General features: G+C 43.8%; 1 pseudogene across 1 annotated transcript; it reads left to right on the forward strand.

Moving 5' to 3' along the window:
• The first annotated feature begins 327 nt into the window (after positions 1–327).
• Positions 328–21,243, forward strand: LOC149320905 (uncharacterized; annotated as a pseudogene). Its single transcript, XR_016279329.1, has 6 exons — positions 328–390; positions 2,772–2,919; positions 4,699–4,804; positions 14,035–14,097; positions 14,893–15,019; positions 16,620–21,243. The product of XR_016279329.1 is annotated as an uncharacterized LOC149320905 (transcript).
• Positions 21,244–22,105: the final 862 nt, after the last annotated feature.

Genomic DNA, 22,105 nt, shown 5'->3' on the forward strand with positions numbered 1-22,105 from the left:
TAATAAGAATTTGGAATGGGGATGACTCTATCCTACAGAATCCTGGGAATCTGCTCTTAGGCAAGAAATAACAACATCAACAATACTGTCCTGCAGAATCCTGGAATCACTCAGCCTGCTCTGAAGCAAGATATTTGAACAGGAGAGGAAGATAAACCCACCACCACCACCACCATCATTACAATCAGACTTAGTCAACACTGAATCATCCTTGATGGAGTTAAAGCCACAGAGAGAGCTGGGTCCTGGAGAGGCAGGCTCTTGGAAGAGGAGGAGGGGAAGGTAATGAGTGTGACTCCTCTGGTCCCTTCTCTTCTCCTTCCTCCTCTTCTGGCGGCCATGAAGGGAGGCTTTTGGTGGCTTCTGCAGAAAGACTGGGAGGAGAACCAGGTCAGTCTCTCTCCTTGTCTTTTAAGGGGAGGGTGTCATCTGGTGCAATGGGGCCTTTGCTCCAGGGCTGGGCCCAGAGGGAAGGAGGAACAAGGGGGCATCTGGGGGAAAGGCACTTAGGGCACCTGGGGGCTTTGTCTTGGCTCCAGACAGGGCACCTTTTCCAGGACCTTGCATCTCACAATGCAGTAACACCCCAAAACCCAGAACCCACATAGTGCAATAACCTCCAAAATCCCCTTAGTACAATAACCTCTACAACTACAATCCACATGGCACAATAACACCCAAAATCTATATACTGCATTACAATAACATCCAAATCTACACTGTACAATAACATCCAAAATCCATATATTTCAAGAACACCCCAAATCCACTTTTGTTGTTGTGGTTGCATCCTGCTTTCCCCCCAAAAAATTGGGACTCAAAGTGGCTCGCAGTTTAAAATAACAATAAAAGGAAAATATAAATATAAAAGGAAAGTCAAATGTTTTCTCTGAAGATGCCAGCCATAGAAGCTGGTGAAACGTCAGGAATAAACCCTTCTAGAACATGGCCACATAGCCTGAAAAACCCACAAAAAACTATAAAAAGGAAAGCATTACAATAGATTTAAACTGTTTACAGAATTAAAACTATTCACACTTCAGCAAAAGAATAAAATGCAGTTTTAACAGATTATTTAAAACCCTCTTAAAAAGAATTCAGCTAAAACAATACAGCATCCCCATCCCCTCCTATAAAAACTTACTATTTTACGTTTAAAATTAATATTTCATAATTACTTTACGGTGCTATTATTCCATGATAACTGCTAGGGTTCCATTCTATAGAACCCTATTTGTTTGGTGAGGCACTTCTAGAAAATGCTAAATGCCACTCCCTGAATTGCCAACCTCCGGATTCCTTAGGATGGAACCATGCCAGTTAAAGTGGAATATTAGCGTTATAGTTCTATGGTTTGAATGGTCCCTGTCTCCATCAGGTATAGATTGGCACAATCCACGTTTATTTCTCTCCCTGTAACTCCCGGGCACCAATAACAGAGCGAAGGTAGATAGGGATTGTTAGAACCAATATGGTGCAGTGGTTTGAGCATTAAACTAGGACTCTGGAGGCCAGAGTTCTAATCCCTACTTGGCCATGCAAACCGGCCTTGGGCAAGTCACATTTTCTCAGCCTCAAAGGGAGGCAGTGGCAAACCCTAAACAAATCTTGCCAAGAAAACCCTGTGATATTCTACTTTAGTCAGGCCCCACCTGAAATATTGTGTCCAGTTCTGGGCACCACAATTTAAAAAGCATGTTGAGAAATGAGCCTGTCCAAAGGAGGGTGACTAAAATGGTGAAGGGTCTGGAAACCATGCCCTATGCAGAACGACTTAGGGAGCTGAGGATGTTTAGCCTGGAAAAGAGAAGGTTAAGAGGTGATATGATAGCCCTGTTTAAATATTTGAAGGGATGTCATGTTGAGGAGGGAGCAAGCTTGTTTTCTGCTGCTCCAGAGTCTAGGACCCAGAGCAATGGATGCAATCTCCAGGAAAAGAGATTCCACCTCAACATTAGGAGGAACTTCCTGACAGTAAGGGCTGTTCGACAGTGGAATGCACTCCCTTGGAGAGTGGTGGAGTCTCCTTCTTTGGAGGTCTTTAAACAGAGGCTGGATGGCCATCTGTCGGGGATGCTCGATTTAGATTTCCTGCATGGCAGGGGGTTGGACTGGATGCCCTTGTGGATTCTTCCAACTCTATGATTCTATGAGTTCTTCCCAGTGACTGAGCAAAACTAATAACCAAATAGTCTCTTTTCCTCCTGAACCTGGGTTGCTGAAAGCTTGTGTTGGGTGTGTTTGTGGGGAGGGGAGAGAACAGAACCAGATCAGCTTGTGAAAGGATTTACATCAGTTCTGATATTGGGACTATTTTATCTGCTGAGCATGTGATCCCTTTTTTGAGCTGTGCACACATTCTCTTTTTACATATGGCTGCTCTAAATAACAACCAACAAAAATTCTAAGTTTATGCAGTTGCAACATGGAACCCAGACTACAGACCCAGCCCACCACACTTGCGGCTTTGACTTTTGCAGATTTGATTATTGCCAGATTTGATTAATATGTTACCTCTAGTAATTTCTGGGTCCTCCAGTGTTCATGTATAGTCTTAACAAGACCACATGTGAAAGGGATCTAGCAGTCCTAGTAAACCACAAATTGAACATGAGTCAACAGTGTGATGCGGCAGCTAAAAAGGCCAATGTGATTCTAGGCTGCATCAGAAGCAGTAAAATATAATGGGTTTTATTTGGCATAGGGCTGGGGACACAACTTGAGGGATCAAGGACAAGAAATTAACCTCTGGCTCCTTCTCTGTATTGCAGAGCTTCTCTTTGGATTGAATTTCTTTTCAATTTCCTTTTAACTCTCAAGGCTGGATTAACTTGGTAGAAGATCTGGAGCAATGTCCTCCTTGGACACGCATATGAGCTGTTGAAGAAGCAGCAGCATAGAGAATTAATAAATAAGTAGGTAAGTGATTGGATAATGGGATAAGACAGAAAGTACAAAAAACTTTCTCTTCTTGCCCCATCCCCTAAATGTAAACATTTTTCTGCAGTGATGCATATATGAGTGCACTGATAAATTCAGCATGGGTTTTCTCAGTTCATCATTTTCCCCACCATTTCCCATATAAAATGCCAAATTTTATTATTTTCTTCATTTCATTAGTGTAATGTATATCCTGCTAATTCCACCCACCAACTCAAAGTGGCATACATAGCTACTCTCACTTCACCAGGGAACTGTAGTTTGTTTTGACACCAAAGCCCTCTGGCAGAGAAGGCTAAATGCCTCACAAAACTACATTTCCCAGAATTCCATAGCATTGACACATAGAAATTAAAGTAGTGTCAAACTGGATTATTTCTGCAGTGTAGATGCAACCATAGAGAAAAATGAATAGTGGATGTAGGAAGAATGCAGCTTTATACCACTTCAGTTGCCATGACTCCATCCTACAGAATCCAAGGATTTCTAGTTTTGTGAGGCACCAGCACTCTTTGGCAGAGAGGGCTGAAAACCTTTTAAAGCTACAAATCCCAGGATTCCTTAGGATGGAGCTACAGCACTTAAAGTATAGGTGCACCCTAAGTTCACCCAATAAGCTTCATGGTTTAATTCAGACTAGAAACCAGATTTTCCAAATCCTAATTCACTCTTCTAACCACTGTAGCCAAGTGATTTTGCCTGGTGGGGTATTATGCACTGAAGAATAATTGTTGTTCTCTGCCTTCAAGTCATTTCCAACTTTTGATGACCTTAAGGCAACTCTGTCATGGTTACAGGGAGGGGTTTGCCTTTGCTTTCCTTTGAGGTTGAGAGAGTGTGACTTGTCTAAGGTCCCTAAGTGAGTCTTCCATGTCTGAGCGGGGACTCACACCCTAGTCTTCAGAGCTTTAGGTCAGTGCTCAAACCATTACACCACACTCGCTCTCAAAGAATAATGCACAAGCCAAATTATAAATCAAAATGAAGAAGCAGGATGTTCTCTTACTCTGGTGATAGCCTACTAAGCCAGGTGTGGTAATCTTGTGTCTCTCCAGGGCTTAAATCCTGTTGGGAGTCCCAATCAGAATAGCTTAATTGAACCAGTTGTGAAAAAGCAGATTGACATTTATGATTCAATTGTTTTAGTTGAGAATATCAATTCTATTCAGCCCTAGATATTGTTGGACTGTAATGCCAAGCAGCATAGCAAATGTTGACAATGCTGGGAAGTGCAATTTAGGGCCATACAAGTCCCACTTCTACATTAAATCAAGTGACTTTAAGGGCATAAGGGTAAAAAAATGGGGAAGGAACAAATCACTATAACCTTATAATGAAGACATTGTATGATACCTAACATCAGTGAACCCTGAAGCTTACTTCAATGTAAACCTGCGCAAGATTGGATTCAAGAAAAACAGGAACTACAATCCTTTAACATGCCTTTAATTAATACTTGACTGATAGGATTTAATTTGGCCAAAATCAAATGTATGCACAGCTATGGATATTTGTATTGCAGACACAGGCACTAAGATTGAATGTAAAACTGGATTGGCTGGCTTAAATTTTGATTTAAACCAAGTGGCTTTTGAAAAATGCTCCTGCTTTGTTTTTAAAATTGATTATTTGTATACCGTATATACTCGGCTATAGTTCAACCTTGTGTATAAGTGATGTATTACCCACAATATGAGAGCCTGTTCCCTCTCTGTTTTTCCTTCCTTTTGTTGACTCTTTCTCTCTTTCTCCCTCCAGGTCAGCCCTGAACAGGAAGGTCCTGGTGCAGCCCAAGCAGAGGTGGAGGGACAGCAAAGAAGGGGAAATGGCAACAACTACACTGCTCAAGCTGTGGGGTGATCAGGTGGGGCAGGAATCAGGGAACGGCAAACATTGCCCCCAAAGTTGGAATTTTACCCACCCTTCCTTCTCAGTCTTTCCTTCTTGAAGAATATGTTCCCACCTAATGGGCTGCTGAGAGCCAGTATGGTATAGTAGTTTAAGTGTTGGATCAGATTCTGGAAGACCAGAGGTGCTTAGCCATGGAAACCCACTGGGTGGCCTTTGGCAAGTCACACTCTCTCAACTTTAGAGGAAGGCAAAGGCAAACCCCCTCTGAACAAATCTTGCCAAGAAAACCCTCTGATAGGTTTGTCTTAGTGTCGCCACAAGTCAGAAATGACTTGCAGGTTCACAACAACACAAAATGAACTGCTGCCACAGCCCTTTTACGTATTCAGATTGCTTGATCAAAATATGGAGTGAGAGAAGAGAAAGCTGAGCCTTTGTCTTGTGCTTTCAACAGCTGTTCAGAATACTGGGTACTAGGTCATTTGCAATAGTTGAGCTGTTATAATCCAACCCTGCTTATCCTAAATGTTTTAAAACTGCTTTTATTATTACTTTTATTCATGTGTTTTAATTTATTTTTAATCTTATTGTCAGTTTAATTACATTTTAATATTAATTTTTAGTATACTTTAGCTATATGGGTTGAGTATCCCTTATCCCAAAATCCAAAATACTCCAGAATTGTCCACATGGGTGGCTGAGATAGCAACACCTTTGCTTTCTGATAGTTCATTGTATACTGACCTTCAGGCTATGTGTATGATATGAAGCATAAAAGAACTTTATGTTTAGACTTGGATCCCATCTCCAAAATATCTCATTATGTATATACAAGTATTCCAAAATCCAAAAAAAAAAAATCCCAAACATTTCTGGTCCTAAGTATTTTGAATAAGGGATACTCAACCTGTATTTGTTTAAATTTGTAATTCACCTTTGCTCTTGGTTTTGGGGGAAATACAGGGTGTAAATAAGCCTACAGTAGGCCCTTGGTATCTGTTGGTACCCGTGGATACCAAAATCCATAAATCCTCAAGTCCCATTACAGACAATGGCATAGTAAAATGGTGTCCCTTATGCAAAATGGAAAAATGAAGGTTTGCTTTTTGGGAATGTGTGGGTGTGTGTATTTGGGTATGCGCGCACACACACACACACAACACACACAAGCCATGGATGGTTGGATCCATGGATAAGAATCTGTGGATACGGAGGGCTGACTAGTGGAGTGCCACTGGGTCCTGTCCTGGGCCCAGTGCTATTCATCACCTTTATCAGTGACTTGAAAGACAGAATTGGGGGCATACTCATCAAATCAAAGATGACACCAAATTAGGAGGAGTAGCTAATACCCCAGAGGACAGGATCAAGATTCTAAATGACCAGAACAGACTAGAAAACTGGGCCAAAGCTAACAAAATGAAATTCAACACGGAAAAATGTAAGGTACTGCACTTAGGGCGGAAACAAAATGCACAGATATAGGATGGAGGACACCTGGCTGAACGAGACTACATGCGAAAGGGATCTAGGAGTCCAAGCAGACCACAAGTTGAACATGAGTCAACAGTGTGATGTGGCGGCTAAAAAGGCTAATGCAATTTTAGGCTGCATCAATAGAAGTATAGTGTCTAGATCAAGCACTTCCTCCAGTCCATCTGTCTTGGTCCAGGCCTCGGAGGTGGAGAACTGCTGGACCTGATCCCATTCCCCATCACCACTCCCTTCTCCTTTTGTGTCGTGTCTTCTTTATTATTATTATTAACCTTTATTTATGAAGCGCTGTAAATTTACACAGCGCTGTACATGCAATCTTTTTAGTTAGACGGTTCCCTGCCCTCAGGCTTACAATCTAAAAAGACATGACACAGAAGGAGAAGGGAGTGGTGACGGGAAAGGATAAGAGGTCCAGCAGTTCCTCTCTACCTCCGAGGCCTGGACCAAGGCAGATGGACTGGAGGGAGGGCTTGGCTCCAAAATGGAAGGTTAATCATTATCCAGGGAAAATACATACTCACAAGTAGGATAATACATATACAGTACATAGCAATACAGGAAATGGATCGATAAACAGCCAACAACAGAACATCAGATAGTAAGCGACAATTATGCGATGCCTGGGAAGGCTTCTCTGAACAGGATGGTTTTCAGCTCCGTTTTGAAGCTGGTTAAAGAAGTGATGGCTCTTGCTTGTGGAGGAAGAAGGTTCCAGGAGTGAGGGGCAGCAAGTGAAAAGGGGCGAATCCGAGATGGGGCAGAGGAAATCCTGGGCTGAGACAGGAACCCTTGACTACCAGAACGGAGGGCCCTGGTGGGAAGGTGAGGAGAAAGAAGGTCTGATAAGTAAGGAGGGGCCAGTCCATGGAGGGCTTTAAACGTCGACAGCAGGAGCTTATACTGAATGCGGAAAGGGAGAGGGAGCCAGTGAAGGGATGCCAACACAGGAGAGATGTGGTCAGAGCGGTGGGTGGAAGTGATAATGCGTGCAGCTGAATGCTGGACAGAGATTAAGGGACGGAGGTGAGAAAAAGGAAGACCAGCCAGGAGGACATTACAGTAATCAAGTCGTGAGACCACTAGGGCATGGACCAGGATCTTGGCAGTAGAGGCGGAGAGATATGGTCGGATTTTGGCAATATTGTACAAAAAGAATCTACAAGCCTTGGCTGTGGTCTGGATCTGAGGGATACACGACAGAGAAGAGTCAAAGATAAAGCCAAGACTGCGGGCTTGCTGGACTGGTTGAATGGAGATGTTGTCTACAGAGACAGAAAAGGAGTGTTGAAGGTTGGGGTTAGGAGGAAAGACAAGAAGCTCCGTCTTGGACATGTTGAGCTTCAACCGCCGATGGCGCATCCACTGCGAGACAGCTGTAAGGCAAGACGAGACTTGCTGTTCAAGCCTTGGAGAAAGGTCAGGGGCAGAAAGATACAGCTGGGTGTCATCAGCATACAGATGGTAGGAAAAGCCAAAAGAGCTGATGAGTTTTCCTAAGGACAGTGTGTAGAGAGAAAATAGAAGGGGACCCAGAACAGAGCCCTGGGGAACTCCAACAGATAAGGGAACAGGAGAAGAAGTCTGACCCCCTGCAACTACTGCAAAAGATCTGCCAGACAAGTAAGATCTAAACCAGTCGAGAACAGAGTCTGAGAACCCAAGGTCAGAGAGTATGTCAATTAGGAGACAGTGATCAACAGTGTCAAAGGCTGCAGACAAATCGAGAAGAATGAGAACAGAGTAAAGGCCATTAGCCTTGGCCTGTAAAAGGTCATTCGAGATCTTAGTGAGAGCTGTCTCTGTAGAATGCCTTGGGCGGAAACCAGACTGAAAGGGATCGAGAATGGAGTTGGCTTCAAGAAACTCAAGACAGCGCGAATAGACAACCCGTTCCAAAACCTTAGAAAGAAAGGGGAGAAGAGAAATCGGACGATAGCTAGACAAGGAGGAGGGGTCAAGGGAAGGTTTTTTCAGAATTGGGGAAATGAGAGCATGTTTGAAGTCCGACGGGAAGGAGCCTGTAGAGAGAGAGAGATTGAAGATATGGAGGAGCGAGGGCAGAAAGGAGGGAGCTATAGAGATTAGAAGACGAGTAGGAATAGGATCAAGAGGACAGGTAGCAGGTTTGGAAGAGTTCAGAAGTGTAGAGAGTTCATCCAAAGAGGCAGGAGGAAAGACAGAAAATTTGTTAGGCGAAGGCGATAGAAGATTAAGAGCAGAAGAATCAGGAGGGACTATCTCAGAGCGAATAGTGGTAATCTTAGAGATGAAATAGTTAGCAAAGTCATTAGGAGAGAAAGATGAAGAGACAGGAGGAGAGGGAGGTTTAAGCAAAGTATTGAAGGTGGAGAACAAACGCTGCGGGCACCTCTCATTGGCAGAGATCAATGATTTGTAATAATTCTGTTTTGCCATAGAGAGGGCGCGTGAGAAGGAAGAAAGAACAAATTTGAAATGGATAAAATCAGCCCACTTTTTGGACTTTCTCCAAAGACGTTCGGCTGCTCTAGAGCAGGACCGGAGAAACTTAATGTTGGGGGTAAGCCAGGGCTGAGGTCTAGTCTTGGAGGAAGAAGTGTGTACAGAGACAGGGGCAAAATGGTCAAGAGTTGAGGAAAGAGTGGAGTTAAATAAAGACATAGCTGAATCAGCAGAATCCCCGAGATTTAGGGAAGAGAGAGATGAATCCAGGGTCAGACCAAGATGGTTAGAGTCGACAGATTGAAGATCACGAAAAAGACGTTGAATAGTATGGCGAGGAGGAGGAGTATAAGTGAGAGCAAAGGAGATTAAATGATGGTCAGAGAGTGGAAAGTCAAGTGCCAGGTAGTCAGAAATGGCGCAGTTTGCAGCAAGAACTAGGTCAAGACAGTGACCAAGAGAATGAGTTGAAGAGTTGGAGTGTGGTTGGAGGCCAAAAGAAGCTAGCAGAGAGTTAAAGCGAGATGTTGTAGGGTTATTGGAATCGTCAACGTGGATATTAAAGTCACCTAGGATCAAAGTGGGGACTGAATCCGAAAGGAAGAATGTCAGCCATGATTCAAAGTCAGATAGGAACTGGGTGGCAGAACCAGGAGGGCGATAGATGACTGCAACCCGGAGCTGTAGAGGAGAAAAGAGTCTAATAGGATGAAACTCAAAGGAAGAGAAATGATAGCTGGGGGGGAAAGATAGAACTTGAAACTGGCAGGAGTTAGATAGCAAGATACCAACCCCTCCTCCTCGACCCTCAGGGCGGCTTGTGTGCGTGAAGGAGAGACCACCAAAAGAAAGGGCAGCGGAGGTTGCAGTATCATGGGCTGGGAGCCAGGTTTCGGTGAGAGCGAGGATTGTAAGATCTTAGATTGTAAGCCTGAGGGCAGGGAACTGTCTAACTCAGGGGTTGGCAACCTCCGACCCATGGGCCAGATCCGGCCCGCGGGCGCCTTTGCGCCGGCCCCCGGTCCCTCCTGCCGCCGAAATCGCCACCGATTTCGGCTGCTCCGGCCGCCATTTTGTCCTTCAAAATGGCGGCACCCATTAGGAGGCCCGCTGTGGTCTCTGGAGCCCAGAAACGGGGCTCCAGCAGCCACACCAGGCCCCTGGAAGGCCCGCTGCGGCCTCCGGAGCCCTGAAACGGGCCTCCCTCCTGGCTCCGCCCACCTCCCTCCTGGCTCCACCCTCCCTCCTCCCTCCTATAAATGGAGGAGCGGGGGGGGGGGAAGGAAGAGGAGGCAGAGAGAGAGGGAGGGAGGGGAAGGGAGGGAGAGGAGGAGGAGGAGAGAGAGAAAGGGTGGGAGGGAGAGGAGAGAGAGAGAGGGAGGGGAGGAGAGAGAGAGAGAGGGAGGGTGGGAGTGAGAGGGAGGGAGGAAGGGAGAGAAAGAGAGGGAGGGGAGAGAGAGAGCCACAGCCACAGAGCCAGGTGAGAGGTTTGGTCATTGGGGGAGGGGGGTTATACTACCTGTGCCTTTGTGGTTTGAGACAGTGGCATGCATTTTTTGCTGTTTTGTGGCCTTGCCTAGTCACTTCCATGTTGCAAATATTGCTATTATTTTTGTTGTTATCCTTTGGTATTCTCTTTGCAAAATCCCCCCACATGGATTTGCTTGCTCTTTTCTGGGTTGAGACAGTGGCATGCATTTTTTGCTGTTTTGTGGCCTTGCCTAGTCGCTTCCATGTTGCAAATATTGCTATTATTGTTGTTGTTATCCTTTGGTATTCTCTTTGCAAAATCCCCCCACATGGACTTGCTTGCTCTTTTCTGGATTGGGACAGTGGCATGCATTTTTTGCTGTTTTGTGGCCTTGCCTAGTAGCTTCCATGCTTGCAAATATTGCTATCATTATGCTTGTCCTTTGGTATTCTCTTTGCAAAATCCCCCCACATGGACTTGCTTGCTCTTTTCTGGATTGGGACAGTGGCATGCATTTTTTGCTGTTTTGTGGCCTTGCCTAGTAGCTTCCATGCTTGCAAATATTGCTATCATTATGCTTGTCCTTTGGTATTCTCTTTGCAAAATCCCCCCACATGGACTTGCTTGCTCTTTTCTGGGTTGAGACGGTGTGCATGCGTTTTTCCTGTGTTATGGCATTGCCTAGTAGCTTTTTGCAAATATTGTTATTATTATGCGGCTCCGCCCCCGGAGGGTGGAAACTCTGCCCCTGACATGTGGCTCCGCCCCCAGATAGTGGAAGCTCCGCCCTGGCATGCGGCTCCGCCCAGAGGGTGGAAGCTCCACCCCCCCAGCTTCGGCCCCCCCAGTTGTCTGAGGGACAGCAACCCGGCCCCCGGCTCAAAAAGGTTGCCTACCCCTGGTCTAACTAAAAGATTGTATGTACAGCGCTGTGTAAATTTACAGCGCTTTATAAATAAAGGTTAATAATAATAATAATAATAATAATAATAATCAAGGGAAGTAATAGTGCCACTCTATTCTACTTTGGTCAGGCCCCACCTGGAATACTGTGTCCTGTTCTGGGCACCACAATTGAAAAAGGACATTGAGAAACTGGAGCATGTCCAAAGGAGGGCAACTAAAATGGTGAACAGTCTCGAAACCATACCCCATGAGGAACGAACGCCTTAGGGACCTGGGGATGTTTAGTCTGGAGAAGAGAAGGTTAAGAGGTGATATGATAGCCCTGTTTAAATACTTGAAGGGATGTCACATTGAGGAGGGAACAAGCTTGTTTTCTGCTGCTCCAGAGACTAGAACCCGGAACAATGGATGCAAGCTCCAGGAAAAGAGATTCTAGCTCAACATTGGGAGAAACTTCCTGACACTAAGGGCTGTTCAACAGTGGAACACACTCCCTCAGAGTGTTGGGGGTCTTTAAGCAGTGGCTGGATGGCCATCTGTCGGGGATGCTTTGATTGAAAGTTCCTGCATGGCAGGGGATTGGACTGGATGGCCCTTGTGGTCTCTCCCAGCTCTATGATTCTATGACTATATTGATGGTAGCTGATGGTAGTGGTGGTGATGATATCCAGTCAGGATAACATTCAGAGGGACACACACAGCCTTTAAATCCCATGTACAAACAAAACACCAGGGCAGTCTTGCTGGAAGAAAAGTCCACAAAGTCTTTGTACTGTAGACATCCAAACATGACTATGGCCCAGTCCAGACAGGCCTATAGTGCACCCTTATCAGGTGCTAGGCGTTGGCCGAGGACACACCGCCCATACTTGCCTCACCCCTAGCATGTGACAAGGGCATCAAAATGGCGGCGCCATGTACACACGGGTGCCGCCATTTTGACGCGACGAACGCTAAGCGTCTGCATGTCACACCCCCATAATGACGTGGCGAGTGCGCCACTAGCGCACTGCAGTGTCATGGCGCCACAGAAGGAACCCACTTTTTGCAGGTTCTTTTTGCTGCACGAGGGAGCTGCGCAGTTTATCCACTTCAGCTTCCTTGCGCAGCAAAAGAAGGCATGGGCATATCCCACCTATGTCTCAGAACCTACGTTTGCGCAGTCCAGGATGTAAAATGTCCTACTACATGCTGAGTGTCCCTTATCTGAAATGCTTGGAACCAGAAGTGTTTGGGATTTTGGAATACAGTAGAGTCTCGATTATCTGTCCTGTGTACAGGGTGCCGTCATTTTGATGCCCTCATCACGTGCTAGGGGTGAGGCAAGTATCCAATGTTCCGGATTATCCAACGTCCCATGCTTCTTCGTGCTCATGAAGAAGTATGGGATGTCGGATAATGATGCCTCGCCATTGGGGACAAAAGTCCCTCCCCTTCTCCTCCCCAGCTTTGTTTCTGCAGACTCCCTTTGGGCTCAGGAAAACAACACCCATCAGGCTCAGGAAAACGAAGCCGTGGAGGAGGCACTCAGCCCAGGCCTCTTCACGGCGGCTTGGTTTTCTTCAGCCCGAAGGAAATCTGCGGACTCCCATCAGGCTCAGGAAAACGAAGCCATGGAGGAGAGGCCCTGGACCCTCCAGATTATCCATCATTTTCAGTTATCCGACTATCAGCCCGCTCGTTTATGTTGGATAATCAAGACTCTATTGGAGCCCTGGAGGTGCAGTGGTTAAATGCCTGTACTACAGCCATTTACTTATAACCATAGTGAAAGGGCTCAAGCTTGACTCAGGCTTGCATCCTTCTGAGGAGGTTGCTAAAATGAGTACCCAGATTGTTGGGGGCAAATTAGCTTACAGTTGTAAACCGCTTAGACACTGCTTAGGTGGTATGAAGCGGTATATAAATGAAGCTTATTTACTGTACCTGTGTTTGCCTACACATACATAATGAGTTATCTTGAAGATAGGGCTCGTCTAAACACAAACACATAGCCTGAATGTAATTTTATACAATATTTTTAAAAATAATTTTGTGCATTAACCAAAGTTTGTGTACATATGCACCATATATGCATTTCATATACACCTTATACTCATAGCCTGAAGGTTATTTTATGTGTCATATTTTTAATATTTTTGTGCATTAAACAAAGTTTAAAACAAAGTTTAAAATAAAGTTTAGGGATGCAGTGGCTTAGTGGTTAAGACACCAATTCTAGTTATTGGAAGATCGCAAGGCTGGCAGTTCAAGGCCTGAGTGCTGCATGATGGGGTGAGCTCCTGTCACTAGTCCCAGCTTCTGCCAACCTAGAAGTTCGAAAGCATGCAAATACAAGTAGATAAATAGGTACCACTTCGGTGGGAAAGTGATAGCATTCGGTTTAGTCATGCTGGCCACATGACCACCAGAGCAGTCCTCAGACAACACTGGCTCTTTGGCTTAGTAATGGAGATGAGCACTGCCCCCTACAGTCGGTTACGACTAGACATTCATGTCAATGGACTACCTTTACCTTTTAAACAAAGTTTATGTACACTGAACCATCAGAATGCAAGGGTGTCACTATCTCATCAACCTGTGAATAAAGTTTTGGAGCATTTTGGAATTCTAGATAAGGGAGACTATTCCTTCCCACACAAATGCTGTTGAAGTACAGTTCCCAATTGTTCTCACTATTAGCTATGCTGGTAAACATAGCTAATCCACAGCTAATCTGGAGACCTTCACATTCTCACCTGGGGTCGAGTGCCCCTGAAACGCTAGAGCTAGAGCTGGCTTTTGTTCATTAAAGCCATGAAATAGAAACGTGTACAAAGCATGAAACTGTACCAGCCTCTTTTCAACAGCTACTTGAGTGTCATTACTTATCATGTGTACCCTGACTTGTCTTCTCCTTTTCCAATGCATGAATGTAGGAGCTTATTCCTCCTTTCTCTTCCTCACAGGCGGACTCTGAATCATTGCCTCTTGGTGGCGGAACAGAAATTTCTCCTTTGCAGTCACCTCAGGTAAGGAAATTATCATCAGGAGAGATGAACAGCCCAGGTACCTCCTTCTGTGCTGAGCATGGAGATTGAAAGGTATCCCCCCCATTTTTTTAACTTCTGTTGCTGCAACATGACCATATAAGAAGTTATAAGCTTTCCTATATTTCTAACATAGACAAGATCCAAACAGAGATCCTGAAATGTAAAGATATACTAAAGTTAGGATTGTCTGTGCTATGGTATTTCCCATTTCTATGTATGGTTGTGAAAGCTAGATGGTGGAGAAAGTTAATAGGGAAAAAAATCAACTCATTTGAGATGCGATGCTGGGGAATAGTTTTATGGATTCCGTGGACTACTAACAAAGACAAATAAGTGGGTGCTAGAGCAAATCAATCTGAACTCTCCTTAGAAGCAAAGATGAATAAACTGGGGTTGTTGTATACTGGTCATATAATGAGAAGAAAAGACTCACTAGAAACAAACTATAATGCTTGGTAAAGTTGGTGGCAACAAGAAAAGAGGAAGACTGTATACCAGATGGATAGACTCAACCAAAGAAGCTATGACCATGAATATGCAAGAACTGAGGATGGTGTTTGAAGATAGAGTGACCTGAAGGTCTGTAAAGGCAGTTAACAACAACAAAATATTTCTAACATGCAGTTGGAAATCCTGGGGAAACTACAATGAAATAGTGCCTACAGATAACATTCACAAAGATAGCCATTTCCTACTTTTTCCCCCAGCTGGAAGCTTTATTGCATGTGTGGTAGACTATATCTGAGTAGAGAGATTGTTTCTTCTTTCTTTCAGTGGCTGGCATTCTTTGAGGAGGTGGCTGTGCATTTTTCCAAGGAAGAATGGGATCTTCTGGATCCAAGCCAAAGGGCTCTCTACAAAGAAGTCATGCTGGAGAATTATGAGATTGTAGCCTCTCTGGGTAAGAGCATGTTTCTCTTGACTGAATTATGACAAAGGGCTGAATTTATTTTCCGTTGTCATTTCCCTCCAGTGATCTCCCTGGCTGAGTTACCGTATATACTTGTGTACAAGTCAACCTCGTTTATACGTCGAGGGAAGGTTTCAGGGTCAAAACCCTGGATTTTGATATGACCCATGGATAAGTCAAGGGTAAAATTTAGGAGACTATAAGGAAGGATGGAAAGGGGGACATACCACTTCTGTCCCTCCTTCTCCTTCTCTGGATCTCTCCCAAATGATTCCCAGATGCTGGAGGAGAGGTTTTAACATCGGATTGAGAGCAGCAAGTAGATTTCAATGGAGAGTTGTTTCCATAGGAAGCCAGGTCTTGCAAAATGGACTGGAGAGATGGTTTTAAATTGAGATTTTTTTTTATACGAAGCAAGTTCTTGCAAAAGGGACCAGAGAGAGAAGTAAGTGGATTTAAATGGGAAGATTTTTCCATGGGAAGCTGGAGCTTGCAAAATGGGGCAAAGAAAGAAGCAATTGGATTTAATGGAGAGCAGAGAGAGACGCAAGTTCCTTAAAATGGGGAGTTTTTCCGCTAGGAAGCAAAGGCTTGCAAAACGGACTGGAAGGGTAAGGAATTGGTGTTCAATGGAGATTGGGGTGTCAGGTTTGCCTGCTTTAGAACCCTACTAAGCACTGCTAGTCTATTGACCCTTCTATAAATCTACTCCAAAATTTTAGGGGCAATTTTGGGGCATAAATTTCTCAATTTATAGTCGAGTATATATGGTCTCTCACTGGGTGGAAGGCAGTGGGTGTGTTTCATTACAACAGAAAGAAAAAAAGCTGATGAGGATCAGATTCAGACACTAGGCACTTCAAATTTTATGACAAAGCACATGTATGCAAGAAAAGGATAATTGAAACCATAATCTCATATTTTAATCTGATAGGATGCAGCCAGAAAGCAGATAGTCCTCATAAGGGATGCAGCCAGCTTCCCACTTTTCTCCCAAGCAAGCAGGGATTATCAGTGTGAGAGAGGCAAGAGAGGGAGAGGATTCTTTCGAATACTCCTCCTCCTCCTCCTCTATTTCTTCTGCTACATCTTCTCTTGGCCTGTCTGATGAAAGAAAGCAGGAGTGCAGCTCCAACCCGCCAGCCATGTCCTGGCAAAACTCACAAACCTTAAGCAGTGTCCCAAGTATGAAAGCTCCTTTTTGCCACTGCTTCTCCTCTGCCACCACAAACTCCACCTTCTCATTTCCACCATGGTTCTAAAAGGCTGCTTTTTCCCCTTGACTTTCTTGTGCCTTGACTGAAGGCCCTTCTGCCACCCCCTTTTTCCTGACCATCCCCTTGCTGCCCCTTTTCCTCCTCACTGTTCCCCTGGATCTTTCCACCTTCCCTGGGGGAGACATACCACCCACTTTGGGAATCACTACAGTAGAATATTCATAAGATTATATAGATTTCAGCAGTGGGCATGAGAGAAAAGATTTGATCCTTGGGAATATTGAAGTTAGAGATGTAAATAGAGACTTGATTTCTGGATATGATGCTGAGTTGCTGCTCAGAACACTCATTGTTCTTTTTATCTCATAAATCAGGTGGTGCTTGGAACAATGAGAACTATCAGAATCTATCTCAGAAACAGCATCTAGTGTCGATGGAAATCACCAAATATGATAATGGCAAAGAATCTGGAAAGAGTTTTAGTGAGAGTCAACCACTTTCTCAACATCAAGGGGATGAGAAAGAAGAAAAACCTTTTGCCTGTATACTATGTGGAAAGAACTTCAGTGTGAGCTCAGAACTTCCTCTACCTGAAGGAATTCACACAGAGGAAAAGCCATATAAATGTATGGACTGTGAAAAGGTCTCTAGTATGAGCTCAAATATTGTAGCACTTGGAGGAATTCACACAGAAGAGAAGCCTTATAAAGGCATGGAGTGTGGAAAGGTTGTTAGTATGAGCTCAGATGTTACTACCCATGAAGAGACTCAAACAGGGAAGAAGTCATATAAATGCAAGGTGTGTGGAAAGAACTTAGGCAGTAGCAGATCTCTTTCTGCCCATCAAAGAACTCACACAGGGGAGAAACTGTATAAATGTGTGGATTGCAAAAAGAGCTTCATTCGGAAAGATCATCTAGCAAAGCATCAGAGAACTCATACAGGGGAGAAACCATATAAATGCACAGAGTGTGGCAAAAGTTTTAGTGATAGTGGATCACTTATTGTCCATCAAAGAATTCACACAGGAGAGAAACCATATAAATGCATGGACTGTGGGAAAAGCTTCATTCAGAATGGACATCTTAGACAGCATCAAAGAACACACACAGGGGAAAAACCATATACATGCAAGGACTGTGGAAAGAGCTTCAGTCAGAATGGGGACCTTAGGCAGCATGAAAGGACTCACACAGGAGAGAAACTGTATAAATGCACGGAGTGTGGAAAAAATTTCAGCGACAATCGCTCACTTACTGTACATGAAAGAATTCACACAGGGGAGAAGCCATATAAATGTATGGAGTGTGGAAGGAGCTTCAGTGTTCACGGATCGCTTACTAAACATCAGAGAACTCACACAGGGGAAAAACCATATAGATGCATGGAGTGTGGAAAGAACTTCACTGATAGTGGATCACTTGCTGTACATGAAAGAACTCACACAGGTGAAAAACCATATCAATGTACAGAATGTGGTAAGCGTTTCGGTCAGAAAAGACATCTTAGGAAACATCAAATAACTCACACTGGGGAGAAACTGTTTAAATGCACAGAATGTGGAAGGAGCTTCAGTGATAGTGGATCACTTACTATACATCAGAGAAATCACACAGATGAGAAGCCGTATAAATGCATGGAGTGTGGAAAGAGCTTTAGCGTGAGCACATATCTTATTATACATGAAAGAACTCACACTGGGGAGAAGCCTTACACATGCATGATATGTGGAAAGAACTTAAGTAGTAGCGGATCACTTGCTGTACATGAAAGAACTCACACAAGTGAGAAACCATTTAAGTGTATGAAATGTGGAAAGAACTTCATTCGGAAAGAGCACCTTATGAACCATGAAAGAATTCACACTGGAGAGAAACCATATGAGTGCACAGAGTGTGGAAGGAATTTCAGTGACAGTGGATCACTTACTAAACATCAAAGAACTCACACAGGGGAGAAACCATATAAATGTACAGACTGTGGAAAGAGCTTTAGCCAAAATGGGCACCTTAGGCAGCATCAAAGAACTCACACAGGGGAGAAACCTTATAAATGTAAGGAGTGTGGAAAAAGCTTCAGTCAGAATGGTGACCTTAGGCAGCATGAAAGAACTCATACAGGAGAAAAACCATATAAATGCATGGAGTGTGGCAAAAGCTTCGGTGATAGTAGAACACTAACAGTGCATGAAAGACTTCACACAGGAGAGAAGCCGTATCAGTGCATGGAGTGTGGGAAACGCTTCAATCTGAGTGGATCACTTACAAAACACCAAAGAACCCACACAGGGGAAAAACCATATAAATGTATGGAGTGTGGAAAGTGCTTCAGTGAGAGTGGGACACTTCTTAAGCATGAAAGAACTCACACAGGAGAGAAACCATATAATTGCCTGGAGTGTGGAAAGAGCTTCGGTAAGAAAGAACATCTTAGACATCATCACAGAACTCATACAGGGGAGAAACCATATAAATGTGTGAGGTGTGGAAAGTGCTTTCGTTTGAGTGCACACCTTACAGCGCATGAAAGAATTCACACTGGGGAAAAGCCCTATAAATGCATGGTGTGTGGAAAGCGCTTCAATCAAAAGGGGAACCTTTGGAAGCATCAAAAAACTCATGAAGGAAATAAACCCTGTAAATCTACAGAGTGAGAAAATAACTTTTGTAATAGGGGATCCCTTTCTATGCATGTTTCCTGGCACACTACACATGACACTAGTTAACACTCCTGCTTCATGGGGGCTCTCCTGCCCATTTTATCACATCTCCTTTCTGGTTCCCAGCCAACAGCATACTCCATTCCAAGAACTTCCTCCAACATTCACCATTCACTGTTATCTACTCACCTTGGCTTTAGGCTCATCCTTAGGTGTAAATGTCTGTCCCTAGGCACTTCATTCCATGCATCTGATGAAGTAGACTTTGTGTACAAAAGCTTATGCTACAAACTTCTTTCACTTAATCTCAAAGGTGCTACAAAATTGTTTTGCATGCTGATCCAGACTAACATGGCTCTGTCTTTAAATTCTATGCATCAGAGAGGATGAGTTACCAAAATCCCTAGTGTAGAAAGATCTTAATGTGAGCTGACAGGTTAGTGTACATAAAGCAGCTCACATGGGGGTAGCTATATGAATGAATGTAGTGCGAAAGAACTGCGGAGATAGATGTGTCTTGTTGTTGTTGTTATTATTGTGAACTGTATTTCCTTAGTATCAATAATTACTAAACACTGTATCTACAAAATTAGTTTCAGTTATCTCCTGCTTCCTCATCCCCTGAGCCCCCATTTTGGACAGTATTGTTAAAAGAAAGTGTAGAAATGAAACATATTGGATATTTGTTTAAAAAATGAAGATATTTTCCCCAAAAAACATTTTATGTTCCTTTGGTGGAAGATTGTGGAAGATTTTTTATTTGTTGTGTTCTGTCAAATTGTTTCTGATTTTACAAATGTAATAAAAGGCCACCAGGTTTCTCCAGATGGTTTCTCATTAATATGTGCTTTTGAAGTGTTTAGTATGTGAGTTATTTTTTCTGTATGCTCTCCTACCATTTCCTTATGCACTATTGCTTCCATCTTCTCCAGCTTCCAAGTTTTGCTGACTCTACTAACAAGCTTTGTGTGAACCATTCACATTTGGTCCTTCAAGTATAGGGGGTTACAAAAGCACTTGAGAGAAATGAATACCCTGGTGAGTGATTTTGCCCAAAATATTTATAACCTTATACCGAAACAGTTTTTTAAAGGGTAATAGAGCCACGTGTTTTTCTGGATGTATTGCCTCCCTACCAATAGTTGGACATAGATGCCACGTACATACCACCTGAAGTATATTTTCTGTGTACTGAGCTGAAATTGATCAGTAGGGGAGGGTTCTCCAAAATGTATATCTCTGTGACCCTGGATTCACTGTTCTAATGGTTTGAAGGACTTTGAATTGTTTTTCAGGAGAACCTTGACTGTTTACATTTAGAGAGATATCTTGCAGTCGGTCCAGAGCTATGCTGGAAGGTATGCTTATTCTCCTGTGCATACTGAAAATAGGTCTAGTTGAGTGGAAACTTCATTTTCCCAACCTTCCACTATATAACCCCTTAAAAACAAGAAGTGTATGAATCAACAGAAGTACCTTAGAGGTAGCAACTGGCTGCTTAGTGGAATGATCAAATTTCAGTCCACTCACTCTGATGGGTAGAGCAGAACCAAGAGACAAATGTTCTTGCAGTTAAATCACCTGCTTCCCTGCCACTCTTACAAAGGTTAAACTATGTTGTGAATTGCAAACCATTGATGATAGTGAGCTTTAGCAGCAAGTGAAAATAGTTTTAAATGGCTGCTTCATTGTCAAGAAAAGAGATTTCACCTAAATATTAAGGAAGAATTTCCAGACTGTAAGAGCTGTTCAACAGCGGAACACACTCCCTCCCTCAAAGATTTAAAGGGATTCCATATTGAGGATGGATCAATCTTATGTTCTGCTGCTCTAAAGATTAGGACATGGAACACTGGATGCAAGCTACAGGAAAAGAGATTCCACCTAAATATTAAGAGGAACTTTCTGACAGTAAGAGCTGTTAAACAGTGCAATACATTCCCTCGGAGAGTGGTGGAGTCTTCTTTAGAGGTCTTTAAACAGAGGCTGGATTGGATGGCCAACAGTTGGGAGTGCTTTGGTTGTGTCTTCCTGCATGGCAGAATGGGGTTGCATTGGATGGCCCTTGTCGTCTCAACCCTATGATTCTACATACATGAGAGAGAGAGAGATTTTCGACACCTGAAACTGAACAGGGAATCCTGGTCATCTTTTCCTCTTTCCACTAACTCAATTGTACACACTTAACTCAGGATGAGAGGAAAAGTCTTGCTATTCCCAGCAGACGCAGGCAAAAGAAAACTGCTGTAGCCTCTCCCAGCACATGTTCTTCCTCATTAATAATGGCACTATCCAGACCGGCCTGGATTCGTGCTAGCCCCGCAACCCTAGTACGTCACAGCGGCATCAAAATGGCGGTGCCCTGTCTACATGGGTGCCGCCATTATGACATGATGGACGCATAGCATCCGCACGTTGCATCGCGCTTGCGACATCATGAGTGTGCCATTTGTGCACTCGGGCGTCGCAACCACGACAAAAAAAGAACCTGGTTTTTGTGGGTTCTTTTTCCGCTGCGGCTTCCCGCCAGCGGGAAAGGTGGCGGCGGCAGACTGCCCTTTTTTGGCGGTCTGTATCCCACCAATATTTGACATCTTGACTACACGCTGTCGTTGGTTGGCTACAAGTGTCCATCTTCCATTTGTGAAATGCAGGCTATGCCTCTGAGGTATAGCTCCATCTGAATGTGAAGAGTGATCCTAGTGCTGCCTCTGAGGATAAATCTGGGTTTGACTTAAAAGAAGACCTCTTCCACTATGTTTCTCCCAAGGCATTAAGATCATCAACAATAGAGAGCTATTCTTGACCACTACTGTAACTTCAAGTGCATTAGGTAAAATGCTGAAGACTGCTTTTCTTAGACCCCCCTCATTGCTACAGAGATAGCTTTTTTTAGTGCCAGAGGAAGACCTTTTTCTCAAAGGGAGATGTGCGCTGTGTGTGTGTGTGTGTGAGAGAGAGAGAGAGAGTAGCATTGCAGTAACAGAGAGACTTTGGAAGAGGGCTGGATCTCACTCCCATTTCCTCACATAAAGCTAGCTCACCAAACAGGAGAATCAGCAGAAAACCACTGTTTAACTTTTGCACTGCAGATCATACACAACTGCTACACAAAAGGAGGTCATTATTAAATTTTCCCCATAAGTAAAAAGACTTGCTTTTACTAGTCCCCCATGGTGCAACAACAGAATGGCGATGTTG

This window comes from Sceloporus occidentalis, unplaced genomic scaffold (assembly GCF_023333645.1).
Source record: "Sceloporus occidentalis isolate IW3139 unplaced genomic scaffold, rSceOcc1.0.p SCAF_1, whole genome shotgun sequence".
In the NCBI taxonomy this organism is placed as follows: Eukaryota; Metazoa; Chordata; class Lepidosauria; order Squamata; family Phrynosomatidae; genus Sceloporus; species Sceloporus occidentalis.